Here is a 26,977-nt window from a genome sequence, read left to right as displayed (position 1 = left end):
TGTGTGTGTGTGTGTGTGAGCGAAATAACGTAAGAGAGAAGATGAAGGGAGACCTGAATCCTGTTATTACTGGCTGTTCTGGCAGGCAGTATAACCAGACGTGATAATGACTTACGGACAAATTGTAAGACTGTTTCCTGAGAGCAAGTCAGCATGGCACTATGCCCGTTTAGAAAACACTTGATGAATTTCATATCGTAAGCATTCCATGTCGTGCTATTGATGTATTGCTGATGGGGTCGTGTCCATCTGCTGCCAGCAGAATACTGCCATGTGTTAGTGTGAAGAGGCTGTGGGAGAGAGGCTAAATCAGATTGTGCTGAAGTGGTGCCCAAGGCTTAGAGAGCCACTCTCCAGGGTCAATCTATTACAGGGCTAAAACACCATCACTTTCTCTTACCTGAGAGTATAGGCCGGGTAATCGTCACTTAGCCTCTACAAAAATAAGCCCTATACACAAATCATCTGTTATCAACGAAATACATCAGTTATGGCTCAAATTCCTCAACGTGTTCGTGTGGTCCAAGCACAGATACAGTATCCAGCTGTCAACAACATTCTATCAACATTCAACCAACATTCAATCAACATTCAACACCTCCCAACTGCCCTAGAAGCTGCCCTTTTCCTTGATGATTATACTGTCTCTTCACACCCTGCAGAATCTGTCCAGCCTATGACCAATCCAGACACACATTGTCCAAAACGGTGATTTAGCCATTGGATTACAGCTAATCTGGATGACTGTGGTAAACCCCCAATCCCTCGCCACCAACAGATTAGTGTTCCATTTCAAATGAACACAGTCACCTGCATTACTGTTGCACATTACTGTGCCCCCATGTCAAGGATGGAAGCAAGAATGAAATGAAAAACACATCAGTGTGTCAGTAATACCAAGATTTGTCTGATAAACCAGGAGGACTAGGATCCATTTTGTTAGACTAAAACCTTTTGACACGAACAGTGACAAAAACTATTTGTGGCCCATGCGGGAATCAAACCCACAGGCCTGGCATTACCAGCACAATGCTTTAATCCACAGGCTTGGTTACCAGCACCCTAATCTAACCCACAGGGCTGGTTACCAGCACCATGATCTAACCCACAGGCCTGGTTACCAGCACCATGATCTAACCCACAGGCCTGGTATTACCAGCACCCTAATCTAACCCACAGGCCTGGTTACCAGCACCATGATCTAACCCACAGGCCTGGTTACCAGCACCATGATCTAACCCATATGCCTGGTTACCAGCACCATGCTTTAAGTCACAGGCCTGGTTACCAGCACCCTAATCTAACCCACAGGCCTGGTATTACCAGCACCCTAATCTAACCCACATGCCTGGTTACCAGCACCATGATCTAACCCACAGGCCTGGTTACCAGCACCCTAATCTAACCCACAGGCCTGGTATTACCAGCACCCTAATCTAACCCACATGCCTGGTTACCAGCACCATGATCTAACCCACAGGCCTGGTTACCAGCACCCTAATCTAACCCACAGGCATGGTTAACAGCACCATGATCTAACCCATATGCCTGGTTACCAGCACCATGATCTAACCCACAGGCCTGGTATTACCAGCACCATGCTTTAAGTCACAGGCCTGGTTACCAGCACCATGCTTTAAGTCACAGGCCTGGTTACCAGCACCATGAGCTAACCCATATGCCTGGTTACCAGCACCATGAGCTAACCCATATGCCTGGTTACCAGCACCATGATCTAACCCACAGGCCTGGTTAACAACACCATGAGCTAACCCACAGGCCTGGTTAACAACACCATGAGCTAACCCACAGGCCTGGTTACCAGCACCATGATCTAACCCACAGGCCTGGTTAACAACACCATGAGCTAACCCACAGGCCTGGTTACCAGCACCATGAGCTAACCCACAGGCATGGTTAACAACACCATGAGCTAACCCACAGACCTGGTTACCAACACCATGAGCTAACCCACAGGCCTGGTTACCAGCACCATGATCTAACCCACAGGCATGGTTAACAGCACCATGATCTAACCCACAGGCCTGGTTACCAGCACCATGATCTAACCCACAGTCATTTAAACCACAACTAATACAAAACAATTGAAGAATAGGGAAGAAAGTGTAATATCAGGAGCGACAGATAGATTCGCTAGATGAAGGGAAGGGAAAGCCACAGGGCCATAAAACACCATTACAGACTGGTCTGCTTCTCCCATCCATCCTCTGGATGGACCCAGCAGCTGAACTGGTGTGTTAGAATTCTCTTCCTGTCTTCACAAGACTGGACTCCATTCAACAAACACACCACCACCACCACCATGCTTAATTCATGAGTTCAATGTCCCATTAAGTAACATGCATGTTCGGCTATACTGCAGACCCTGAAGCCTATAGGGTTTAACCTATCATTAGAAATGCAAAGCTCACAGATATCTACACTGTAATTACACTGACTGTACATGGCTATTTACACACTGTTAGGCTGATAAAGCATCACTCCTTGTCTCCTCTCCTTGTCTCCTCTCCTTCTTCTTGACTGAAAAACACAGACTAAGTCAAAGGAATATGGAGGATGATCAGCAATTTACTTTCACCTGTCTTGTGCTTGAATGTCAGTGCAGAGGAAAGGACTGGTTAAATAGATCCTGAATTATTCACAGCGTGGGGAGAGTCCAGCACAAAGCAGACACGTGTCCTCATTCAACAGAGAGAGAGAGATGATAGCTTCTGGCTGATAGTGATGTAATCGGTAATCTAAGTGGGATATGGGGGGTGGTTGTGTGTACGTGTGTGTGTGTGTGTGTGTGTGTGTGTGTGTGTGTGTGTGTGTGTGTGTGTGTGTGTGTGTGTGTGTGTGTGTGTGTGTGTGTGTGTGTGTGTGTGTGTGTGTGTGTGTGTGTGTGTGTGTGTGTGTGTGTGTGGAGTCCCCCCATGTAGATACTGCTGTTGAGTCAGTCAGACATGGCCCATGGTGAGGAGGAGTGGAGTAGCTCAGTGTCACGTTCTAGGGACGGGTACACACACAAGCTTAGTCCCACACACACTGACTGAGGTGATGGAACACTCCTCTTCCATGCTCCAGACTTCCTTTTATTTCTCCCAGCACTCTATCTAATAAGACAGAGACTATAATTGCTTTGCTGAGCGAATGGGCTCTAGCTCTGGCAGCCCCTCAACACAGACCACCTTTAATGATGTCTGAAACCTCCATCAGACTTTTACAGTGGACTCACTGTGAAGATTGGGCACAATTTGTTGGAGAGAAAGCCAATCACAGCACAGCCAGCCAAATGAGAAGTGGAACCTACAGAGGATAGTCAAACGCCACGACGCGTGTCTCAACAAAGTAGGCTACCCCATCCTCTTTCTATATTAAGAAAATATCTATTCAAAAGAAAATGAAACAACTCTATACTTTAAATCCACGAGGACTGGCACTCCTAAAAGAAAAGTACCTATTTGCATTCATTATGTAAGCTCTCGAAGCAGCTGTACTGACGCTGAAAAGCTTTTTGAGTTTATCTAGTAATTTAAAAGTCCACAGCTAAGGATACCAATGTTTACCCATTCACCACTAAATACACAACAGGCTACCCAACAAGCATCATTCTACAGACAGGGGCACATTGAGGTTATGTCATTAGTGCTTCCCAGTACTTTTCTGTTTCTCACGCTCGATTTCTGTTTTAACACAGCAATCCCAGCTATTGGTGAAACCTTCAGCCCTGAAGTCAGACCCAGGGGCTTGAGTTTTAGTGAGGTCAAGAGCTCATTTACAAAATGCCTAAACAGTTCAAGAACTTTCACATGCTATTTGGAGAACGGCAAAAAAACAAGCAAAAATGACCCCAGCCATTATCACCTTGGCTGACGTAGATTCCTTCACCTCAGTCCATCTACAAACACATAGCCTATTAGCTATACAATTGTAATGTTGTACCCCTGAAAAGGAGGGGGAAATAGGAGAAACGATTCACACGGACACGTAGCATCAGCGACGAAACGAAAACATCTGACATTTTTACGACTGTGTTGTTTGCGTGTTGATTGGATTGTAATGTCGACCTATAGGGAAGATAGGCTGGAGATGTTCATATTGAAACATACAGTAGCTTATTTTCTTCAGGTCCTGACATGTTTATTAAGTTTGAGAACCACTGTACTAACCTCTCTCTCTGTGTCTCCTCTGCTTCCTCCTACACGCATCGCAGCCTGCCTCAGCTTCACCACTGAGCGCCACATCACTGTCTGTCTCAGTAGCCTCAGTAGTATTATGAGATATCAGTAGCGTATTGCTTGCTTCCGCTGAGGTAGGCTTCGTTTAACATTAGCTTTAGCTTCTTACCTCATCCTTCTAGCTGGCTACAGTGCCTTCAGAAAGTATTCATACCCCTTGATTTATTCCACATTTTGTTGTGTTACAGCCTGAATTCAAAATGGATAAAACAAATGTATAATCATCTCTAACCCATCTACACACAATACTCCATAATTACAAAGTGAAAACATGCTTTTAGACATTTTAGTACATTTATTGAAAATGAAATACAGAAATATCTCATTTACTTAAGTATTCACACCCTTTTGCTATGACACTCCAAATTTAGCTCAGGTGCATCCAATTTCCTTAGATCATCCTTGAGATGTCACTGCAACTTGATTGGAGTCCACCTGTGGCCAATTCCATTGTTTGGACATTATTTTTTTTTTAAACACACCTGTCTATATAAGGTCCCACCGTTGACAGTGCACGTCAGAGCAGAAACTATACCATGAAGTCCATGGAACTGTCCGTACACCTCCAAGATAGACATGTGATGAGGCATATATCTTGGGAAGAGTATAAATCCATTTCTAGAGTGTTTAAAGTTTCTAAGAGCACAGTGGTCTTCATCATTAGGAAATGGAAAATCTGGAACTACCCAGACTGCCTAGAGCTGGCCGTCCGACTAACTGAGCACGTGGGCATGAATGACCTTGGTCAGGGAGTTGACCAATAACCCAATGACCACTCTGACAGAACAGAGTTCTTTGGCTAAAATGGGAGAACCTGCCAGAAAGACAACAGTTTCTATAGCAATTCACCAATCTGGGCTTTACGGGAGTGTGGCCAGACGGAAAGCACTCCTGAGAAAAAGGCACATGACAGCACACCTGGAGTTTGCAAAAAGGCATGTGAAAGACTCTGTGGTCTGAATGCAAAGCGCTATGTCTGGAGAAAACCAGGCACAGCTCATCACCCGTCTAACACCATGGTGGTGGCAGCATCATACTATGAGGACGCTTTTCAGCGGCAGGGACTTGGAGACTGGTAACAATAGAGGGAACAACAAATGGAGCCAAATACAGGCAAATCCTTGATGAGAACCTGCTTCAGAGTGCAAACGACCTCAGACTGGGGGAGAACATTTACGTTCCTGCAGGACAATGACCCCAAACATACAGCCAAAGCAACGCTGGAATGGCTACAAAACAAGAATATGAAAGTCCTTGAGTGGCCCAGCCAAAGGCCAGACCTGAATCCCATTGAAAATCTGTGGAAAGAGTTGAAGATTGCTATTCCCCACCGCTCCCCATCTAACTTAAGCTTGAGAAAATCTGCAAGGAAGAAAATCCCCAAATCCAGATGTGCATAGCTGATAAAGACATACCCAAGACAACTCACAGCTGTAGTCACCACCAAAGGTGCTTCTACAAAATATTGACTCAGGGGTGTGAATACCGATGTAAATGAGATATTTCTGTATTTCATTTTCAATAAATGTACAAACATTTATAAAAACAGTGTAGATGGGTAAGAATAAAATTAATATTTAATCCATTTAGAATTCAGGCTGTAACACAACAAAAAGTGGAATAAACCAAGGGGTATGAATACTTTCTGAAGGCACTGTAATACTAGCCAGAGCCCATCAACATTACTGCAACAGAAGTCTCTGCCAGCAGCTAGCCACCTGACTGACTGACATATCTAGAAGCAACTATTTACCAGCTGTGCACTCATTCTCCAAGAGTCGGTTTTTGTTTGTTTGGGGGATGTCTGTAGACACGGCAGGAATCACAGGACAGTTTTTAAATGGCCTTTTGTCCACCATCTCGCAAACACACTGTCAGCACCATCTCAAGTTGCTTACTGCAAGCTGGGGTAGTTTGTTTCACATCTCAGACTCTCGACCTGTACGGCGAGAGGGCGGAGCTAGCCAGTTGAGAGGGTGGTGAATGTGCTGCTAAAAAAGCAAATCTGGGGGACACAGGCAAACATAATGAACAAACCCCTATTCATGATTGCACTCGTTTGTAAAGAGGCAGGAGCTATTAGAACTCAGTCAGATCAATAACAGAAGTGTTCTGAGCATTGATCAATGCTTGGAGCAATATGTACATGTTGACCCGTCATTTATTTTCTTTATTGTGTACAAAATATATCTTTTTAATGTTATATATTTTTTCAAATTAGATAAAAAGTACAGAGGTCCGGACCTTGGTGTCCTCATATGAAGCAACGGCCATGGTCAGACCTCCAGTGTGAATGACAAATCAACGGACCCAAAATAAATGAGCAAAACAGGCTACTTAATCTTACCCTGTTATGCATCATCATTGAAACCGCTGACACCAATTGTTCGCTTGACTTGGAACAATATTCTTTCAGTCACTGATATAAAAGCTCAGAGACAGCAGAAGAAACAATATCGACTCAGGAGATGAGCTTTTCATCATGGCCAAGTACATCAATAGAAGAGAAGAGCTTTTGAGGTCAAAGACGGCAGACACGGTCAATGAACAAACAAATCATTATTACTGTTACAGTCAATGTGCAACACTCATCACACAGTGTATGATAAGGACCACCACTGAGTCAGCTGAGAGCACCCACCCACTGGGCACATATGTCAGTTCAATGTTCACTTTTGATAAAGATTTGATAAGACTTAAAACTGGACGAGTCAAATTATTGTTGCTCTTTGGTTTAATGCTGGGAAAAAAAGGTCTGTTGATGAGCATTTCGTTTTCCATGTTAGTAGCCGATGTGTGTAAAACATGAACCCCTCCCTCTGCAACTGGATCCTGGACTTCCTGACGGGTTGCCCCCAGGTGAGGGTAGGCAACAACACATCCGCCATGCTGACCCTGAACACGGGGGCCCCTCAGGGGTGTGTGCTTAGTCCCCTCCTGTACTCCCTGTTCACTCACGACTGCATGGTGCACACGACTCCAACACCATCATTACGTTTGCTGACTACACAAAGGTGGTTGGCCTGATCACCGACAACGATGAGACAGCCTATAGGGAGGAGGTCAGAGACCTGGCAGTGTGGTGCCAGGACAACAACCTCTCCCACGATGTTAGCAAGACAAAGGAGCTGATCGTGGACTACAGGAAAAGGAGGGCCGAGCACACCCCTTCTACATCGACTAGGCTGTAGTGGAACGGGTCGAGAACTTGAAGTTCCTCTGTGTCCAGTAAGGCGTTATCATGGTCCACCACATGGACCATGATAATATAGAGGTCCCTGCCATCCAGGATCTCTATAACAGCCATTGTTAGAGGAAAGCCCCTTAAAATTGTCAAAGACTCCAGCCAACCAAGTCATAGACTGTTCTCTCTGCTACTGCACAGCAAGTGGCACCGATGCACCAAGTCTGGAACCAACTAAATAGTTAGTTAAATAGTTAACCAAATAGCCACCAGGACTATCTGCATTGACCCTTTTTGCACTCATTATTTTGACTCATCACATAAGCTGCTGTTACTGTTTATTATCTATCCTGTTGCCTAGTAACTTTACACCTACCTATATGTACATATCTACCTCAATGACCTCGTACCCCTGCACATCGACTCAGTACTGATACCCCATGTATATAACCAAGTTATTGTTACTCATTGTGTATTTGTTCCTTGTTATTATTTTCCTATTTGTCTCTCTGCGTTGTTGGGAAGGACCCATCAGTAAGCATTTCACTGTTAGTCTACACCTGTTGTTTACGTCGCATGTGACCAGGTCCCCCTAAACATGTCATTTTATCCAATATGATCACAAAGGCTAAACTGATTCTATATCAGCACTCTTACTCTGAGACCCTTTGTGAATATGGCCCTTGCCTCTATTCATTGCAGTTTCGTTCACCTTTTTAAATGGACTCATCAATGCAACATGCATATAGCCCTGAGTCCAGAGTGAGTGAAGTCGACTTTCAGTGTACAATAGACACTAGTAGATGTATGATTCGTTGAGTAGACCAGTGTATTGTGAATGGAATCCACTTCTGATCTTGTCTAGTGTGAGATGTGGCAGATTTGATATTGCAATATCAAGCAAGATGTGGAGGCCTGCTTCTCTGGGTGCTGCTGGTGTCAACTGTCATCATTTTTGAGCGTTAGTGTGTGTGTGTGTGTGTGTGTGTGTGTGTGAGAGACTCCGTGATCGCGTGTGTTTGAAAGCTATGATGACAGGAGAGATGAGGGAGTTGGTTTGGGAATGCTTTGTGCATAGCCTTGCTGGTTCTTCTAACTTTCTTTAATGAGTTTATTGTTTAGAGGGAGAGTGCAGTGCAATCTGAGATTTTATGTTAAAATCTTAAAAAGGAAATATAACTATTTCATCAGTGTATAACGATCTTGCACTCAGAAGCTCAGGTTACCATACAGTATATTGCTTTACCAAAAGTAATCATTTGAGTACAGAAGTCCTTGCACCAGAGTTGAATTACAAAGAATACAGGCACAAAAGCCCTGACAACCTTAACAGCGGATGTTTTCTCCCAATCTACAAGGCAGGGAGCAGGAACACTGGAGCAGGCCTAGCCAGGGTATACCAGTGTAATATTTACATCATGCTGAACCGGCACTTTGACTTTCACAGCACTTGAGCATTCATAATCATCCCATAGGTTTTGTTACATTAAAAATGTCTGTTCAGTCACTCAGGTAATGGAGCACTTTATGACTTACTGCTGGGAAAGAAGACTAAGTCTGATTTATACCTGCAGATCAGAGAGAGAGAGAGAGAGAGAGAGCCTGCCGAGAGAGAGAGAGAGAGAGAGGAGAGAGAGAGAGAGAGAGAGGGCCTGCCGAGAGAGAGAGAGAGAGAGAGAGAGAGAGAGAGAGAGAGAGAGAGAGAGGGCGAGCCAGAGAGAGCGAGACAGAAAGAGCGAGGCAGAGAGAGACAGAGAGAGACAGAGAGAGCGAGAGAGAGCCAGAGAGAGTGAGACAGAGAGAGCGAGAGAGAGCCAGAGAAAGCGAGACAGAGAGAGCGAGAGAGAGCGAGACAGAGAGAGCAAGAGAGACAGAGAGAGTGAGAGAGAGACAGAGAGAGAGAGAGAGACAGAGAGAGCGAGAGAGAGACAGAGAGAGCGAGAGAGAGACAGAGAGAGCGAGAGAGACAGAGAGAGCGAGACAGAGAGAGACAGAGAGCGAGAGAGAGACAGAGAGAGAGAGACAGAGAGAGCGAGAGCGAGACACAGAGAGCGAGACAGAGAGAGCGAGAGAGAGACAGAGAGAGCGAGAGAGAGACAGAGAGAGCGAGACAGAGAGAGAACCAGAGGCATGTCTACCTAACATTAGCTGAACTTTTCCTCTAGGGAATATAGCTACAGAGAAAACCCAATGATATAAATAGCAAGTATCAGCCGTTATAAACAGCAATAACAGCATGCCAGACCGACGACATACTGACATTCGCAGCATTTTAATAGCTTAGTGTTTGTAATGCTGTGCTAACTGACATTTGCTGTGTTTAATCTGCATCTGTGGTGGGTTCTGAAGATTAAATACAAGGCAAATAGGTTAAAACCCAAACAGAACTGTCTGTTCTGAAGAGATCCTTGTTGAACTCAGCTGTGTTTCTTGAGTTTATTCACTTCCTCCGCTAAAGAAAGGATGCCCTCAAGCATCCTGGCTGTAGTCAAATTCCACCAATTCAACTCTCTATGGTCATACATGCACTGACATATGTGGTGAGGTAGGCTATGCATGTAATAGCCTCCAAGGCATTTGCCAACTGTGCCTAACAGTTGTAGCCTACTGTAGACCTATACAGTATATCCCACAATTTGTTGACAGGTGACAAGGGCAGACTCCTCAACCAGGTAGTTTCCATTTTGTGAGTAAATGTTTGAAGTATGTATTTGTACTCACCGTGACAGGTCATATACAGCACATCCAGATTCCATCCAGATACCATCCAGATACCATCCAGGTTGATCCGGAGTGATGTGGGGGAGAAAATGGAAATAACAGCTCAGTAGTCCAACACTCAAAGTGTAACATGTCATAACATGCCAACCACATAACCCAGAGATCAAATATACTAGTAGACATTTTTGTCAAACAGTTATAATTTAGTCTACGTCAATATTTGTACAGCAGTGCTTATTCCAAGCTGCGACCAGAACACCAATTTTTTTAATGTGTACACAACAATCACGGCATATCAACATTCTTGCCTGCGCAGCGACTGAAATCTAATATTTTCTCTACATCCTACTGCCAAAGACCACTGTGCTGTGGCTGATATTAAAGGGAGACTTCAGGATTTTAGCAATGAGGCCCTTTATCTTCTTCCCCAGAGTCAGAGGAACTTGTGGATACACGTTTTATGTCTCTGTGCCCATTACGAAGGAAGTTAGAGGTAGTTTCGTAAGCCAACGCTAACTAGCATTAGCACAATGACTGGATGGGTAGCCTAGTGGTTAGAGCATTGGACCAGAAACGCCCTGGATTGAATCCCCGAGCTGACAAGGTAAAAATCTGTCATTCTGCCCCTGAGCAAGGCAGTTAACCCACTGTTCTACGGGCACCAAAGACGTGGATGTTGATTAAGGCAGCCCTCCGCTCCTCTATGTTTCAGAGGGGTAGGGTTAAACGCGGCAGACACATTTCAGTTGTACAACTGACTAGGTATCCCCCTTTCCCTTTCTAAACATAGATGTCTATGTTTGGGCCAAATCAAGGCTGGTCCAGACCAAAAACCAATGTCTGTGGAAGTGGAAATCAAAGCCAGTCTGGACAGGACCAAAAAAGACTGCTAGTCTGGACTGGACCAAAAAAGACTGCTAGTCTGGACTGGACCAAAAAAGACTGCTAGTCTGGACTGGACCAAAAAAGACTGCTAGTCTGGACTGGACCAAAAAAGACTGCTAGTCTGGACAGGACCAAAAAAGACTGCTAGTCTGGACTGGACCAAAAAAGACTGCTAGTCTGGACTGGACCAAAAAAGACTGCTAGTCTGGACTGGACCAAACAAAGACTGCTAGTCTGGACTGGACCAAAAAAAAGACTGCTAGTCTGGACTGGACCAAAAAAAGACTGCTAGTCTGGACTGGACCAAAAAAAGACTGCTAGTCTGGACTGGATCAAAAAAAAGACTGCTAGTCTGGACTGGACCAAAAAAGACTGCTAGTCTGGACTGGACCAAAAAAGACTTCCAAAAGACCATTCTTACTGGAGTGTAGCCTAACACGTCGGCCTGCAATGGGATGTTATGAATGCCCATGCATGTGGTAGGACCACCGTTTGTAAAACAGGCTGTTGCATTGGCTTAATTAGTCCTAATTCCTGTGACTAATTCATGTGGCTCTTTAAGCCCTGAATATCAGCTACCCAACTTTATCAGGAGTTATCCTGAGCCTGTTTGCAACGGGAAATGCAGTTTTTTCTTCTTCGCTATGATCAGCTCATTTTGACTGATACAAAATTGAAACCACTGATCATGACAATTTAGCCGATGGGGTGAAACTCCTGGACCCCAGTTATGAGTAGCCTGATTATCCATTCCATATTTTCACATTTAGTTTGACCGGTCCTGTTTATAGGATATGTTGTTTGTTAACATGTCAGCACATTTTTATTTGATTGGGAGCCATGTAGGTTAGGCTAATTGATCGTAGAAACTTGCATGATATAAAAAAGGCTCTGTCTCATTACATTGTCATACATGTTATCTCTAGCCTGTAGGCTACAGAAAAGGCCACATACTCTTTCTACCATATACTCTCTGCTACATGATTGATGTTAGATTCGTTTTCTGATGGAACGTTGGTGGAGCGCTGCAGCGATGCGTCTCTCCAACAGCACCCTGGAGAGGCGCGCTGGGAATGGACTAAATATTTTGACAAAGTGAGCACTGCTTATCACAGGGAGGCATCAGCGCTCAAATAAAAAAAAAGCCCATATGCCACTGGTTGAAAGACATTGTCATTGTTTTTGGGCAGAATTATGTGGAGGTTTTATGTGTTGTTGGAGGTGTCTTGGTCAGTTTAGCTGCGCTGCAGAGGGCTATATCGGTCCGCTTATGGCTTTTTACAATACCTTTGGATTCCTCATGTTTAACTCATTGTTAGAAAAAAGTTTAGTCCAAATCGGATGTTAGGCACTATATTTATTGAGTATTATATGAATCCTATACATTAAAATGGCCAATTTGGGTGCAAACAATTAGCATAATTTCTCAGCAAAATAATGTTACAGGAAAGGTATCGTATCTTTTTCTAACAACAGAAACGATTTCAGAACAATCTGAGATGGTGGATGTCGAAAGCCTCTTGTTCTTTTTGAAGTGGAACCACCCAGTAGCCTGTCTATTCTCAAGGTATTAAAGCAAATTATCGGCGACGTTAAGCACAGAATACTTTGTATAAACAGCTGTTGACGTCATGGAGACATGATACGGTAAAATACAGTAGCCTATAAATACGTACGGATGTGGGATATTGTTTTATCAACAAGTCATTTTATCAAATAACGAAATCCGCAATAGGCAATACAGTTACCTCGAAAATAATTTGACTACTTCTAAAATAAAACTGCAACAAAGTAAACTTTGAAAACAACCGTCGATCTTCACAGTAAAAACACTACTGTGCAGTAACCAAAACAAAACCGAACAGATGTTACTCTCATTCATGCGCTTAAGTCCGTCCCGAATAAAACAAGTATAGGACACTTCATTTGTAAAGATATGTTTACCTGATTCCTATAGACGTTTTGTCCTTTCCAGCCCTGTGATACGATCCTCTCAGATAAATACCGTTATTTCTGAAATGTCTGGTTGGCGGGACGACGTAAATCCAGTTCAGGACAGCGTAGAGCGCCTCTCACACCTGCACAGCAGTCCTCTCGCTGTCCACTAACAGTCGACGCTACAACCAAACACGTCGCTCCTCACAGACGCGCCCCTCTATTGCGCAATTGGTCATCTTCCACACAAGCCGTTCCCAGCAAGAGAAGTCACACCCATTCTGGGCAAAGCCTCTTTCTATAACGGGATAGGTCAATCCTCATAGGTCAATGTTACTGTCAGTTCAAATATTAATCACATATGTGGGCTGGCTGTTGGAGCTCCAATCCAGTGGCTTTTATTGAGTGAGATAAATGCTGCTACTGTCCCTCTGAGCTAGCCTACTGTAGTCAGAAAAATGTCACTGCTGCTTCTTTCTGCCTAATGCAATGGCTGGAAGGATAGTCTCTGTAATAGCTATTATAATGGAGGTGCAAGCACCCATGAATAACTAACCCAAGATAGCAACTGATTATTGCATGGCAAATGTTTATTTCAGTCTCTATCTCTGATTGTATAGTTTTCAGTGGGACATAATCAGATTAGACCCTATCTCTGAATGTCAATCATCATTGGAGAAGGCACACGGAAGTACTGATTTCTGATGAGTTTACGCCATGATTTTCAGCCACTGATTTAGAGGGAAATTCAGAGGCATGCTGGGAGTTGATACAAATATGTTTAGGCTAAGAACAGACCAACTTGCTCTGGGTAGGATAATATATTGGCCATATACCACAAACTCCCGAGGTGCTTTATTGCTATTATAAACTGGTTACCAACGTTACCACGGCTGTCAGCCAATCAGCATTCAGGGCTCGAACCACCCAGTTAATAATTCCCTTTAGACTATTAGAATGGGATGAGAATTACAAAGGCTGTCACAAGGACACATACTGTCAGTAGGCTACATCTTCTTAGGACACCTCAGACCACACTCATCTTTACCCGCATCCCTTTGAAGGGTGTGTTCCAACTTTCTTATGAATTATTGAAAGTAAATCTGTCACCTGGAATAAACTGATGCCTCTCGGCCCGTCTCCCACAGCAAAAGATAAAAGACAGATATAAGAGAGAGATTTAATCTGTCGAAGTACAAAACTTCTCCCGTCATGTGGGGCCTAGATACAATGAGATGCAACTTTATTAATCCAATGAAACAGTGATGTGATCTCTGGAAAGTAATTATTTATATGACGGATCACTACAGTAGCCATATAGCCTGACCTGAAATGTCAGTCCAGTATACTATTTTATTAGACGGGCCATAGGGAGTTCTGGTATATAAATGGTTGTAGTGTGACAAATTAAATCAGTGTTGTAACAGAAGGTAGATTCAGCCGGTATAAATCATGTGTGGTCATTTTGCAGTCACATACTCATTGGAGCACATTGTGCTTCACTGCCATTGCTTCTTACAGACTCGCACTATGGTGTGAAGTGGAATACTGGCTTCATGTGGCTACGATTGGAAGTGCAACTGCAAACAGCTTTTCACACAGACAATTCTGATTTATATTTATGAGTTATAGACATGTGGCCTCCTATAGAACAAATGACAGCTCTTTAATATCATTGACAACACTTTAACAGATCATTAAGCAGCATACCACCCTGCATCCCACTGCTGGCTTGCCTCTGAAGCTAAGCAGGGTTGGTCCTGGATGGGAGACCAGATGCTGCTGAAAGTGGTTTTGGAAGGCCAGTAGGAGGCACTATTTCCTCAAAAAATATTTTTTTTATCCCAATGCCCAAAGGCAGTGATTGGGGACATTGCCCTGTGTAAGTTGCTATCTTTCGGATGGGACTTTAAACAGGTGTCCTGACTCTCTGTGGTCACTAAAGATCCCATGGCACTTATTGTAAGAGTAGTGATGTTAACCCTGGTTTCCTCACTAAATTCCCAATCTGGCCCTCATACCATCATGGCCACCTAATCGTCCCCAGCTTCCAATTGGTTCATTCCTCTCCCCTGTAACTATTCCCCAGGTTGTTGCTGTAAATGAGAAAGCGTTATTTGTCAACTTACCTGGTAAAATAAGGGATATAAAGAGACATTAAAGGCCTGTGGTGGGAAGTCTTTCACAATGAAAGCATATTACAAGATAATACCAGTCAAGCTGAGGAAAGAAAGTAAAGGAAAAATAAAGATGTCTTACAAGTGCTATATTTAGCATTATAAACTGTGTGGTTCGAGCCCTGAATGCTGATTGGCTGACAGCCGTGGTATATCAGACCATATACCATGGGTATGACAAAACATTTTGTTACTGCTCTAATTACATTGGTAACCAGTTTATAATAGCAGTAAGGCACCTCGGGGGCTTGTGGTATATGACCAATATACCACACCTCCTTCAGGTCTTATTGCTTAAGCAAAGTATAGCTTCAATAATCTTCCCCGTCTCCCTGCATTTTCCATTCAAATATAAACCCCTTTATGTCTCATCACTGGCTTTTATTCCCAGTTCAGTTTCTCCAATCAGGTCGCACAGAGGGTGAGGCAGCACGTACGCAGCGCTGCTAGATTCTTTGTCCTGGTCTAAGTGTGGTGTTATACCCATTACAATGCAAAGCTATTCTCTGAGAAACAGCCAACATGGTGCACTGGTGGAGGAGACCTGCTGCTTAGTGGATAGTGATAGCATCGTGCATGGGGGAAAATCACCATGAATAATACATTCTTTGTTATTAGTGTGGCTTCTCTTACTATTTTTGTAAAAGTGAGTCAGACAAAGCTATAGATCTTTTGTGAAACTAGGAGAAAATCCAAACACAGGTATGGCTGAAAGTGTTAGGTAGTATCAAGGTTCAAGTTTAAAATGAAACTGTGGCTATTCTGTCAAAATAAGAGGAATTGAGCTAAGTATTTCTGGGAGGTCTTTCTCTGCTGGTCCGTATTCACAAAGTATCTAAGAGTAGTGTCGCTGATCTAGGATCAGGTACACACTGTTCATTTTAATATAATTCATTATGATCTAAAACAGAACACTGATCCTAGATCAGCAATCCTACTCTGAAACGTTTTCTGAATACTGACTCTGGTTGGGTTTGTTAGTGGAACAGACATTGACAGGCAACAGGGAGAAAACGTTTACACTTCTTTCATGACTGCCATTTTTCCGGACCAGAGCCCCAACAGAACCCAGGTTCAAGAAGGGCAGATTGTGGCCGCTGACATTTCACCCAAATGTCATTGAACAACAATAAAAGTCCCACTATGAGTAGCCCAGACTCATGACACAATCATGTATATTAACCTTAGAGAGGACCCAGCCACAGAGAGACTCCTTACAGACAGGACATTACTTATTACAGACAGGTTTGCCATGTCCGCGGATTTCCCGCAAAATTGGGCTACTTTAAAAACAATGTCACAGCCACGTGAAATATCAGAGCGCTTTGTAAGGGCTAGATACTAGTATCCACTGAGCATCTGATTGTTCAGCCAATTTGTATCGAAAGGGGAAAATCTAATCCCTTGTGCTACATTCCCGTTCGGGACTCATTCAGACTGACTCATTATAAAAGAAGCTAGGGTTAGCTGGTTAACGTTACAGAGCTTCAGACATCAGATATACAGAAAATGGTACATGGACATGGTGGCTGGTAAAATAACTCAGTATGGAATAAAATGTGGTGATCCTGCCCCCCTGTGGTCAACACACACACAAATACGGTCCCGTCTGTGCTGACTGTGGTTTGACGTTTCCCCTAGACGCTGATCTAGGGTCAGTTTAGCATTTCCCCCACTAATGATTAAGGTTAGGATTGGGTGAGGAGAAGCTGAAACTTCCCCCAGGAGAGCATGGCTGCAGTGCACATTTGTGACATGATCACAACAGCTGAAACAGGTGAGGCCTCTAGAACAGGCTCTTTATGTGTCATGATGTCTTCAATGGTGCAGTTGATTGGAGTTGTTAGAGAAATTATGCAAGCATTTAATTTAACAGAAATTAATGATGTGCCGAAAGGCAATGTTAGGTATGTAACGTTTGCCTTTTAATCAAGGTTTATGGCGCTTACCTTGCAGTAGGCTATTTTACAACAATGTGCTTGAAAAAAAAAAATGCTATCCAAATGTAGTTCATCTGTAACTGCTGCTAGTATTTTGTGCATTAGGACAGAGTGTATTAGGACAGAGGTGTTAGGACAGAGTGTTGTATTTTATGGTTTACGACAGAGTGTGTTAGGACAGGGTGCTGCTTGTATTTTATGGTTTAGGACAGAGTGTGTTAGGACAGAGTGTTGTATTTTATGGTTTAGGACAGAGTGTGTTAGGACAGAGTGTTGTATTTTATGGTTTAGGACAGAGTGTGTTAGGACAGAGTGTTGTATTTTATGGTTTAGGACAGAGTGTGTTAGGACAGAGTGTTGTATTTTATGGTTTAGGACAGAGTGTGTTAGGACAGAGTGTTGTATTTTATGGTTTAGGACAGAGTGTGTTAGGACAGAGTGTTGTATTTTATGGTTTAGGACAGAGTGTGTTAGGACAGAGTGTTGTATTTTATGGTTTAGGACAGAGTGTGTTAGGACAGAGTGTTGTATTTTATGGTTTAGGACAGAGTGTGTTAGGACAGAGTGTTGTATTTTATGGTTTAGGACAGAGTGTTGTATTTTATGGTTTAGGACAGGGTGGGTATTTTATGGTTTAGGACAGAGTGTGTTAGGACAGAGTGTTGTATTTTATGGTTTAGGACAGAGTGTGTTAGGACAGAGTGTTGTATTTTATGGTTTAGGACAGAGTGTGTTAGGACAGAGTGTTGTATTTTATGGTTTAGAGCAGGGTGCTGCTAGTATTTTATTGTTTAGGACAAGGTGCGTTAGGACAGAGTGTTGTATTTTATGGTTTAGGACAGGGTGCTGCTAGTATTTTATTGTTTAGGACAAGGTGCGTTAGGACAGAGTGTTGTATTTTATGGTTTAGGACAGGGGGAGTTAGGACAGGGTGCTGCTTGTATTTTATGGTTTAGAACAGGGTCCTGCTTGTATTTTATGGTTTAGAACAGGGTGCTGCTTGTATTTTATGGTTTAGAACAGGGTCCTGTTTGTATTTTATGGTTTAGGACAGGGTGCTGCTTGTATTTTATGGTTTAGAACAGGGTGCTGCTTGTATTTTATGGTTTAGGACAGAGTGTGTTAGGACAGAGTGTTGTATTTTATGGTTTAGGACAGAGTGTGTTAGGACAGAGTGTTGTATTTTATGGTTTAGGACAGGGTTCGTTAGGACAGAGTGTTGTATTTTATGGTTTAGGACAAGGTCCTGCTTGTATTTTATGGTTTAGAACAGGGTGCTGCTTGTATTTTATGGTTTAGGACAGGGTGCTGCTTGTATTTTATGGTTTAGAACAGGGTGCTGCTTGTATTTTATGGTTTAGGACAGAGTGTGTTAGGACAGAGTGTTGTATTTTATTGTTTAGGACAGAGTGTGTTAGGACAGAGTGTTGTATTTTATGGTTTAGGACAGAGTGTGTTAGGACAGAGTGTTGTATTTTATGGTTTAGAACAGGGTGCTGCTAGTATTTTATTGTTTAGGACAAGGTGCGTTAGGACAGAGTGTTGTATTTTATGGTTTAGGACAGGGTGCTGCTAGTATTTTATTGTTTAGGACAAGGTGCGTTAGGACAGAGTGTTGTATTTTATGGTTTAGGACAGGGGGATTTAGGACAGGGTGCTGCTTGTATTTTATGGTTTAGAACAGGGTCCTGCTTGTATTTTATGGTTTAGAACAGGGTGCTGCTTGTATTTTATGGTTTAGAACAGGGTCCTGTTTGTATTTTATGGTTTAGGACAGGGTGCTGCTTGTATTTTATGGTTTAGAACAGGGTGCTGCTTGTATTTTATGGTTTAGGACAGAGTGTGTTAGGACAGAGTGTTGTATTTTATGGTTTAGGACAGAGTGTGTTAGGACAGAGTGTTGTATTTTATGGTTTAGGACAGAGTGTGTTAGGACAGAGTGTTGTATTTTATGGTTTAGGACAGAGTGTGTTAGGACAGAGTGTTGTATTTTATGGTTTAGGACAGAGTGTGTTAGGACAGAGTGTTGTATTTTATGGTTTAGGACAGAGTGTTGTATTTTATGGTTTAGGACAGGGTGGGTATTTTATGGTTTAGGACAGAGTGTGTTAGGACAGAGTGTTGTATTTTATTGTTTAGGACAGAGTGTGTTAGGACAGAGTGTTGTATTTTATGGTTTAGGACAGAGTGTGTTAGGACAGAGTGTTGTATTTTATGGTTTAGAACAGGGTGCTGCTAGTATTTTATTGTTTAGGACAAGGTGCGTTAGGACAGAGTGTTGTATTTTATGGTTTAGGACAGGGTGCTGCTAGTATTTTATTGTTTAGGACAAGGTGCGTTAGGACAGAGTGTTGTATTTTATGGTTTAGGACAGGGGGATTTAGGACAGGGTGCTGCTTGTATTTTATGGTTTAGAACAGGGTCCTGCTTGTATTTTATGGTTTAGAACAGGGTGCTGCTTGTATTTTATGGTTTAGAACAGGGTCCTGTTTGTATTTTATGGTTTAGGACAGGGTGCTGCTTGTATTTTATGGTTTAGAACAGGGTGCTGCTTGTATTTTATGGTTTAGGACAGAGTGTGTTAGGACAGAGTGTTGTATTTTATGGTTTAGGACAGAGTGTGTTAGGACAGAGTGTTGTATTTTATGGTTTAGGACAGGGTTCGTTAGGACAGAGTGTTGTATTTTATGGTTTAGGACAAGGTCCTGCTTGTATTTTATGGTTTAGAACAGGGTGCTGCTTGTATTTTATGGTTTAGGACAGGGTGCTGCTTGTATTTTATGGTTTAGAACAGGGTGCTGCTTGTATTTTATGGTTTAGGACAGAGTGTGTTAGGACAGAGTGTTGTATTTTATGGTTTAGGACAGAGTGTGTTAGGACAGAGTGTTGTATTTTATGGTTTAGGACAGAGTGTGTTAGGACAGAGTGTTGTATTTTATGGTTTAGGACAGAGTGTGTTAGGACAGAGTGTTGTATTTTATGGTTTAGGACAGAGTGTGTTAGGACAGAGTGTGTTGTATTTTATGGTTTAGGACAGGGTTCGTTAGGACAGAGTGTTGTATTTTATGGTTTAGGACAGAGTGTTGTATTTTATGGTTTAGGACAGGGTTCGTTAGGACAGAGTGTTGTATTTTATGGTTTAGGACAAGGTTCGTTAGGACAGAGTGTTGTATTTTATGGTTTAGGACAAGGTCCTGCTTGTATTTTATGGTTTAGAACAGGGTGCTGCTTGTATTTTATGGTTTAGTACAGGGTGCTGCTTGTATTTTATGGTTTAGAACAGGGTGCTGCTTGTATTTTATGGTTTAGGACAGAGTGTATTAGGACAGAGTGTTGTATTTTAGGGTTTAGGACAGGGTGCGTTAGGACAGGGTGCTGCTTGTTTTTTAGGGTTTTGGACAGGGTTCGTTAGGACAGGGTGCTGATTGTATTTTAGGGTTTAGGACAGGGTGCGTTAGGACAGAGTGTTGTATTTTAGGGTTTAGAACAGGGTTCGTTAGGACAGGGTGCTGCTTGTATTTTATGGTTTAGAACAGGGTTCGTTAGGACAGAGTGTTGTATTTTATGGTTTAGGACAGGGTTCGTTAGGACAGAGTGTTGTATTTTAGGGTTTAGAACAGGGTTCGTTAGGACAGGGTGCTGCTTGTATTTTATGGTTTAGGACAGGGTTCGTTAGGACAGAGTGTTGTATTTTATGGTTTAGGACAGGGTTCGTTAGGACAGAGTGTTGTATTTTATGGTTTAGGACAGGGTGCATTAGGACAGGGTGCTGCTTGTATTTTATGGTTTAGAACAGGGTTCGTTAGGACAGAGTGTTGTATTTTAGGGTTTAGGACAGGGTGTGTTAGGACAGAGTCTTGTATTTTAGGGTTTAGGACAGGGTCCATTAGGACAGGGTGCGTTAGGACAGAGTGCTGCTTGTATTTTATGGTTTAGAACAGGGTTCGTTAGGACAGAGTGTTGTATTTTAGGGTTTAGGACAGGGTGTGTTAGGACAGAGTCTTGTATTTTATGGTTTAGGACAGAGTGTGTTAGGACCGAGTGTTGTATTTTATGGTTTAGGACAGAGTGTGTTAGGACAGAGTGTTGTATTTTATTGTTTAGGACAGGGTGCGTTAGGACAGGGTAATGCTTGTTTTTTAGGGTTTTGGACAGGGTTCGTTAGGACAGGGTGCTGATTGTATTTTAGGGTTTAGGACAGGGTGCGTTAGGACAGAGTGTTGTATTTTAGGGTTTAGAACAGGGTTCGTTAGGACAGGGTGCTGCTTGTGTTTTATGGTTTAGAACAGGGTTCGTTAGGACAGAGTGTTGTATTTTATGGTTTAGGACAGGGTTCGTTAGGACAGAGTGTTGTATTTTAGGGTTTAGAACAGGGTTCGTTAGGACAGGGTGCTGCTTGTATTTTATGGTTTAGGACAGGGTTCGTTAGGACAGAGTGTTGTATTTTATGGTTTAGGACAGGGTTCGTTAGGACAGAGTGTTGTATTTTATGGTTTAGGACAGGGTGCATTAGGACAGGGTGCTGCTTGTATTTTATGGTTTAGAACAGGGTTCGTTAGGACAGAGTGTTGTATTTTAGGGTTTAGGACAGGGTGTGTTAGGACAGAGTCTTGTATTTTAGGGTTTAGGACAGGGTCCATTAGGACAGGGTGCGTTAGGACAGAGTGCTGCTTGTATTTTATGGTTTAGGACAGGGTGTGTTAGGACAGAGTGTTGTATTTTATGGTTTAGAACAGGGTTCGTTAGGACAGGGTGCTGCTTGTATTTTATGGTTTAGGACAGAGTGTCTTAGGACAGAGTGTTGTATTTTATGGTTTAGGACAGAGTGTGTTAGGACAGAGTGTTGTATTTTATGGTTTAGGACAGAGTGTGTTAGGACAGAGTGTGTTGTATTTTATGGTTTAGGACAGAGTGTGTTAGGACAGAGTGTTGTATTTTATGGTTTAGGACAGGGTTCTGCTAGTATTTTATGGTTTAGGACAGGGTTCTGCTAGTATTTTATGGTTTAGGACAGGGTTCTGCTAGTATTTTATGGTTTAGGACAGGGTGCTGCTTGTATTTTATGCGTTACAACAGGGTTCTGCTAGTATTTTATGGTTTAGGACAGGGTGCGTTAAGACAGTCTTGTTAGTATTTTATGCTTTAGGACAGAGTGTTGCTAGTATTTTATGGGTTAGTATAGGGTGCGGCTAGTATTTTATACGTTAGAACAGAGTGTTGCTAGAACACTACAAAAATATGTGGACACCCCTTCAAATTAGTGGATTTGTATATTTCAAGCACACCCGTTGCTGACAGGCGTATTAACTTGAGCACACAGCCATGTAATCTCCATAGACAAACATTGTCAGAGAATGGCCTTACTGAAGAGCTCAGTGACTTTCAAAATGGCACCGTCATAGGATGCCACCTTTCCAAAAAGTCAGTTAATAAAATTTCTGCCCTGCTAGAGCTGCCCCGGTCAACCGTAAGTGCTTTTATTGTTAAGTGGAAACATCTAGGAGCAACAACGGCTCAACCGCGAAGTGGTAGGCCACACAAGCTCACAGAACAGGACCGCCCAGTGCTGAAGCATGTAGCGCATAAAAATTGTCTCTGTCCTTGGTTACAACACTCACTACCGAGTTCCAAACGGTCTCTGGAAGCAACGTCAGCACAAGAACTGTTCGTACAGAGCTTCATGAAATGGGTTTCCATGGCCTAGCAGCCGCACCCAAGCCTGAGATCACCATACGCAATGTCAAGTGTCGGTTGGAGTGGTGTAAAATTCGTCGCCATTGGACTCTGGAGCAGTGGACACGCGTTCTCTGGAGTGATAAATCACGCTTCATCATCTGGCAGTCCGAAGGACAAATCTGTGTTTGGCGGATGCCAGTATAACGCTACTTGCCTGAATGCACAGTGCCAACTGTGGTGGAGGAGGAATAATGGTCTGTGGCTGTTTTTCATGGTTCGGGCTAGGCTTCTTAGTTCCAGTGAAGGGAAATCTTAATACTTCAGCAGACAATGACATTCTAGACAATTCTGTGCTTCCAACTTTGTGGCAACAGTTTGGGGAAGGCCCTTTCCTGTTTCAGCATGACAATGCCCCCGTGCACAAAGTGAGGTCCAAACAGAAATAGTTTGTCAAGAATTGTGTGGAAGAACATGACTGGCCTGCACAGAGCCCTGACCTCAACCCCATAAAACACCTTTGGGATGAATTGGAACGCCGACTGTGAGCCAGGCATAATCTCCCAACATCAGTGGCCGACCTCACTAATGCTCTTGTTGCTGAATGGAAGCAAGTCGCTGCAGCAATGTTCCAACATCTACTGGAAAGCCTTCCCAGAGGAATGGAGGCTGTTATAGCAGCAAAGGGGAGGGGGGACCAACTCCATGTTATTCCCCATTACTTTGGAATGAGATGTTCAACGAGCAAAAGTATGTCCACATACTTTTGGCCATAGTGTATTTTATGCATTAGGACAGGGTCGGGCTAGTATTTTATGCGTTAGGACAGGGTGAAGCAAGTATTTTATGCGTTAGGACAGCGTGAAGCTAGTATTTTATGCGTTAGGACAGAGTGAAGCTAGTATTTTATGCGTTAGGACAGGGTGAAGCAAGTATTTTATGCGTTAGGACAGGGTGAAGCTAGTATTTTATGTGTTAGGACAGGGTCGGGCTAGTATTTTATGCGTTAGGACAGGGTGAAGCAAGTATTTTATGCGTTAGGACAGCGTGAAGCTAGTATTTTATGCGTTAGGACAGAGTGAAGCTAGTATTTTATGCGTTAGGACAGGGTGAAGCAAGTATTTTATGCATTAGGACAGGGTGAAGCTAGTATTTTATGTGTTAGGACAGGGTTTGGCTAGTATTTTATGCATTAGGACAGGGTGAAGCTAGTATTTTATGCGTTAGGACAGGGTGGGGCTCGTATTTTATGTGTTAGGACAGAGTGTTGCTAGTATTTTATGCGTTAGGACAGGGTGAGGCTCGTATTTTATGTGTTAGGACAGAGTGTTGCTAGTGTTTTATGCATTAGGACAGATTGTTGCTTGTATTTTATGTGTTAGGACAGACTTGGTACCAGTATTTTATGCGTTAGGACAGGGTGCGGCTAATATTTTAAGCGTTAGGAAAGAGTGCAGTTAGTAGATTATGTGTTAGGACAGGGTTTGGCTAGTATTTAATGAGTTAGGACAGTGTGTGGTTAGGATTTTATGCGTTAGGACAGGGTCGAGCTAGAATTTTATGCGTTAGGACAGGGTAAAGGTAGTGTTTTATGTGTTAGGACAGTGTTTGGCTAGTATTTTATGCGTTAGGACAGGGTGCGGCTCGTATTTTATGTGTTAGGACAGAGTGTTGCTAATATTTTATGCGTTAGGACAGAGTTTTGCTCGCATATTATGTGTTAGGACAGAGTCCTGCTTGTATTTTATGTGTTAGGACAGGGTGTGTCTAGTATTTTATGCGTTAGGACAGGGTTCGACTAGTATTTTATGCGTTAGGACAGGGTTCGACTAGTATTTTATGCGTTAGGAAAGGGTGCAGTTAGTATTTTATGCGTAAGGACAGGGTTTGGCTAGTATTTAATGCGTTAGGACAGGTTGCGGCTAGTACTTTATGCGTTAGGACAGGGTGAAGCTAGTATTTTATGTGTTAGGACAGAGTGTTGCTAGTATTTTATGTGTTAGGGTAGAGTGTTGCTAGTGTTTAATGCGTTAGGACAGGTTGCGGCTAGAATTGTATGCGTTAGGACAGGGTGAAGCTAGTATTGTATGTGTTAGGACAGAGTGTTGCTAGTATTTTATGTGTTAGGGTAGAGTGTTGCTAGTGTTTTATGCGTTAGGAAAGGGTGCAGTTAGTATTTTATGTGTTAGGGCAGAGTGTTGCTTGTATATTTATGTGTTAGGACAGGGTACGGCTAGTATTTTATGCGTTAGGACAGGGTTGAGCTAGAATTTTATGTGTTAGGACAGAGTGTTGCTTGTATTTTATGTGTTAGGACAGTGTTGTTAGTATTTTATGTGTTAGGACAGGGTTCGACTAGTATTTTATGTGTTAGGACAGAGTGTTGCTAGTAATTTATGTGTTAGGACAGTGTTGCTAGTATTTTATGTGTCAGGACAGAGTGTTGCTATTGTTTTATGTGTCAGGACAGAGTGTTGCTAGTATTTTAAGTGTTAGGACAGAGTGTTGCTAGTATTTTGTGTTAGGACAGAATGTGTGTTGCTAGTATTTTGTGTTAGGACAGAATCTTGGTAGTATTTTATGTGTTAGGACATAGTGTTGGTAGTATTTTATGTGTTTGGACAGAGTGTTGCTAGTGTTTTATGTTAGGACAGTATGTTGCTAGTATTTTATGTGTTAGGACAGAGTGTTGCTAGTTGTCCATGAAATGAAAAAACAAAGAAACACTTTTCTTTTCAAAAGTAACATGGCGTGCTTACGTCACAACTGGCCATTAGGGCAACTATTACTAGTCTCAACTTATTTTTTGTTTTTTATTTGGTGTAGTTCACATTAATTATTTTCATAGAATTTACTGTCTTGTCTTTGACTGGGGAGGATGGGCTCACTTTAATGGCTGGAAAAGTATGAATGCATCAAACACATGCAAATGAAAGTAAAATTATCATCGTGCACGCACACACGCACACAAACACACACACACACACAAATACTATTATCCATGAGCGCTGTAAAGATAAAGATGAAAACATGACAGCAGCTTTGGAATATATAGTAGGCCCATTTGAAGGGCTGCATGAAAAAAAAAATATATATATATTCTTTAAACATACCACTAGATGGTGCAAAAAGACGGCAGTGGGTATTTATCGGAGCCTACGCAGCCGTTTGATACAGCAGCCAATGCATGGTCATGAGATCTCAAAATATCATGCTTTACCTCCCAATTACTAGGCCACATGTGACTCACATCATTAGATGCCCACATGTCATTCTGTGCGCACACCTTGTCACATTGATATGCTGTATATAGTAATGGAGCTGGGTATGACTAAGACGAGGAGTCATACATCTTATTTGCCCGGCTAACTGATTGTTATTCAAGTTAATGTGTGGGATGCTGAACTGCTTTTTCCCCACGGATAATGGAAGCTGGAAGCTGTGCTTGGACAGGCCTACGAGCTGTTGCGCTGCACTGATGCGCAAGTGATGGTGACTGAGAGAGAGAGGTACACAGAGATGCTGCTAGATGTTTGGACGTGTTATATAAACGGCATCTGTCGTTACATAATCCAACTCAGGTCTTAGCAGAAACCTCACTGTGCATCTTTCCCCCCCTTTTCCTTTTAAAGGTGAACATGAGTTAACACGTTCTCACTAAGCAACTGCTTTGATGATGCATAGGTTGTTGATTTTACTCACCCGAAGTCTTAAGTGTCACATTCCTGATGGTAACACAGTTCCCGAAAAATATTCTATTAACAGAAACACTAACAACACACTGGTGTGGGTGGAAATCTCAGGTGGAAATGCCCACTTACTGAACCGTTCTGCTGTTATTAAATTCGTTGTCTAGGCTTACAAAAATATCTGACAGGCGGGCCTACCACTGGAAAACAGGGCTATATGCCTAATCAGACCCATATCTGTGGCTCAGAGCCTACCTTATAGAAAGTCATTTGATCCTACTGTAATATATTCATGCTTCCTAATTTATTCAGACTTGATTTCCTCTGTGAGTCACTGACACTAAATAGTTGAATGCAAATGTTTACCAGGCTTTCCTAATACTGTCAACATTAGGCATCCAGACTTATTTTATTTTTCAGCTCAATGTGGCTGCTATGATGATAAACGTCTATAACATTTTGATGGTCCAAGCAGATCCTCGATGTCATTTACAACAAGTGCAGTAAACTTGATTTGGCATGTCAGAAGTTC

The 26,977-nt window shown here is 42.6% G+C and overlaps 1 protein-coding gene across 2 annotated transcripts in view; it reads right to left on the bottom strand.

Annotated features, from left to right (window-relative positions):
* Window positions 1-13,159, bottom strand: part of LOC106579649 (band 4.1-like protein 3) — a 112,520-nt gene extending 99,361 nt beyond the window's left edge. Inside the window, exon 1 of one of the 2 annotated variants that reach the window (XM_045702744.2) lies at window positions 12,976-13,159. The gene's annotated coding sequence lies outside the window, so the exon portion shown is untranslated. Of the gene's footprint in view, window positions 1-10,146; window positions 11,139-12,975 lie in introns of those variants that run through there. The other variant, XM_045702739.2, reaches the window with a different exon arrangement.
* Window positions 13,160-26,977: the final 13,818 nt, after the last annotated feature.

The sequence above is a fragment of the Salmo salar genome, chromosome 19, assembly GCF_965601325.2.
Source record: "Salmo salar chromosome 19, fSalSal1, whole genome shotgun sequence".
In the NCBI taxonomy this organism is placed as follows: Eukaryota; Metazoa; Chordata; class Actinopteri; order Salmoniformes; family Salmonidae; genus Salmo; species Salmo salar.
Note: the sequence above shows the minus strand (reverse complement) of the source record. Positions and strands in the feature narration are given on the sequence as shown.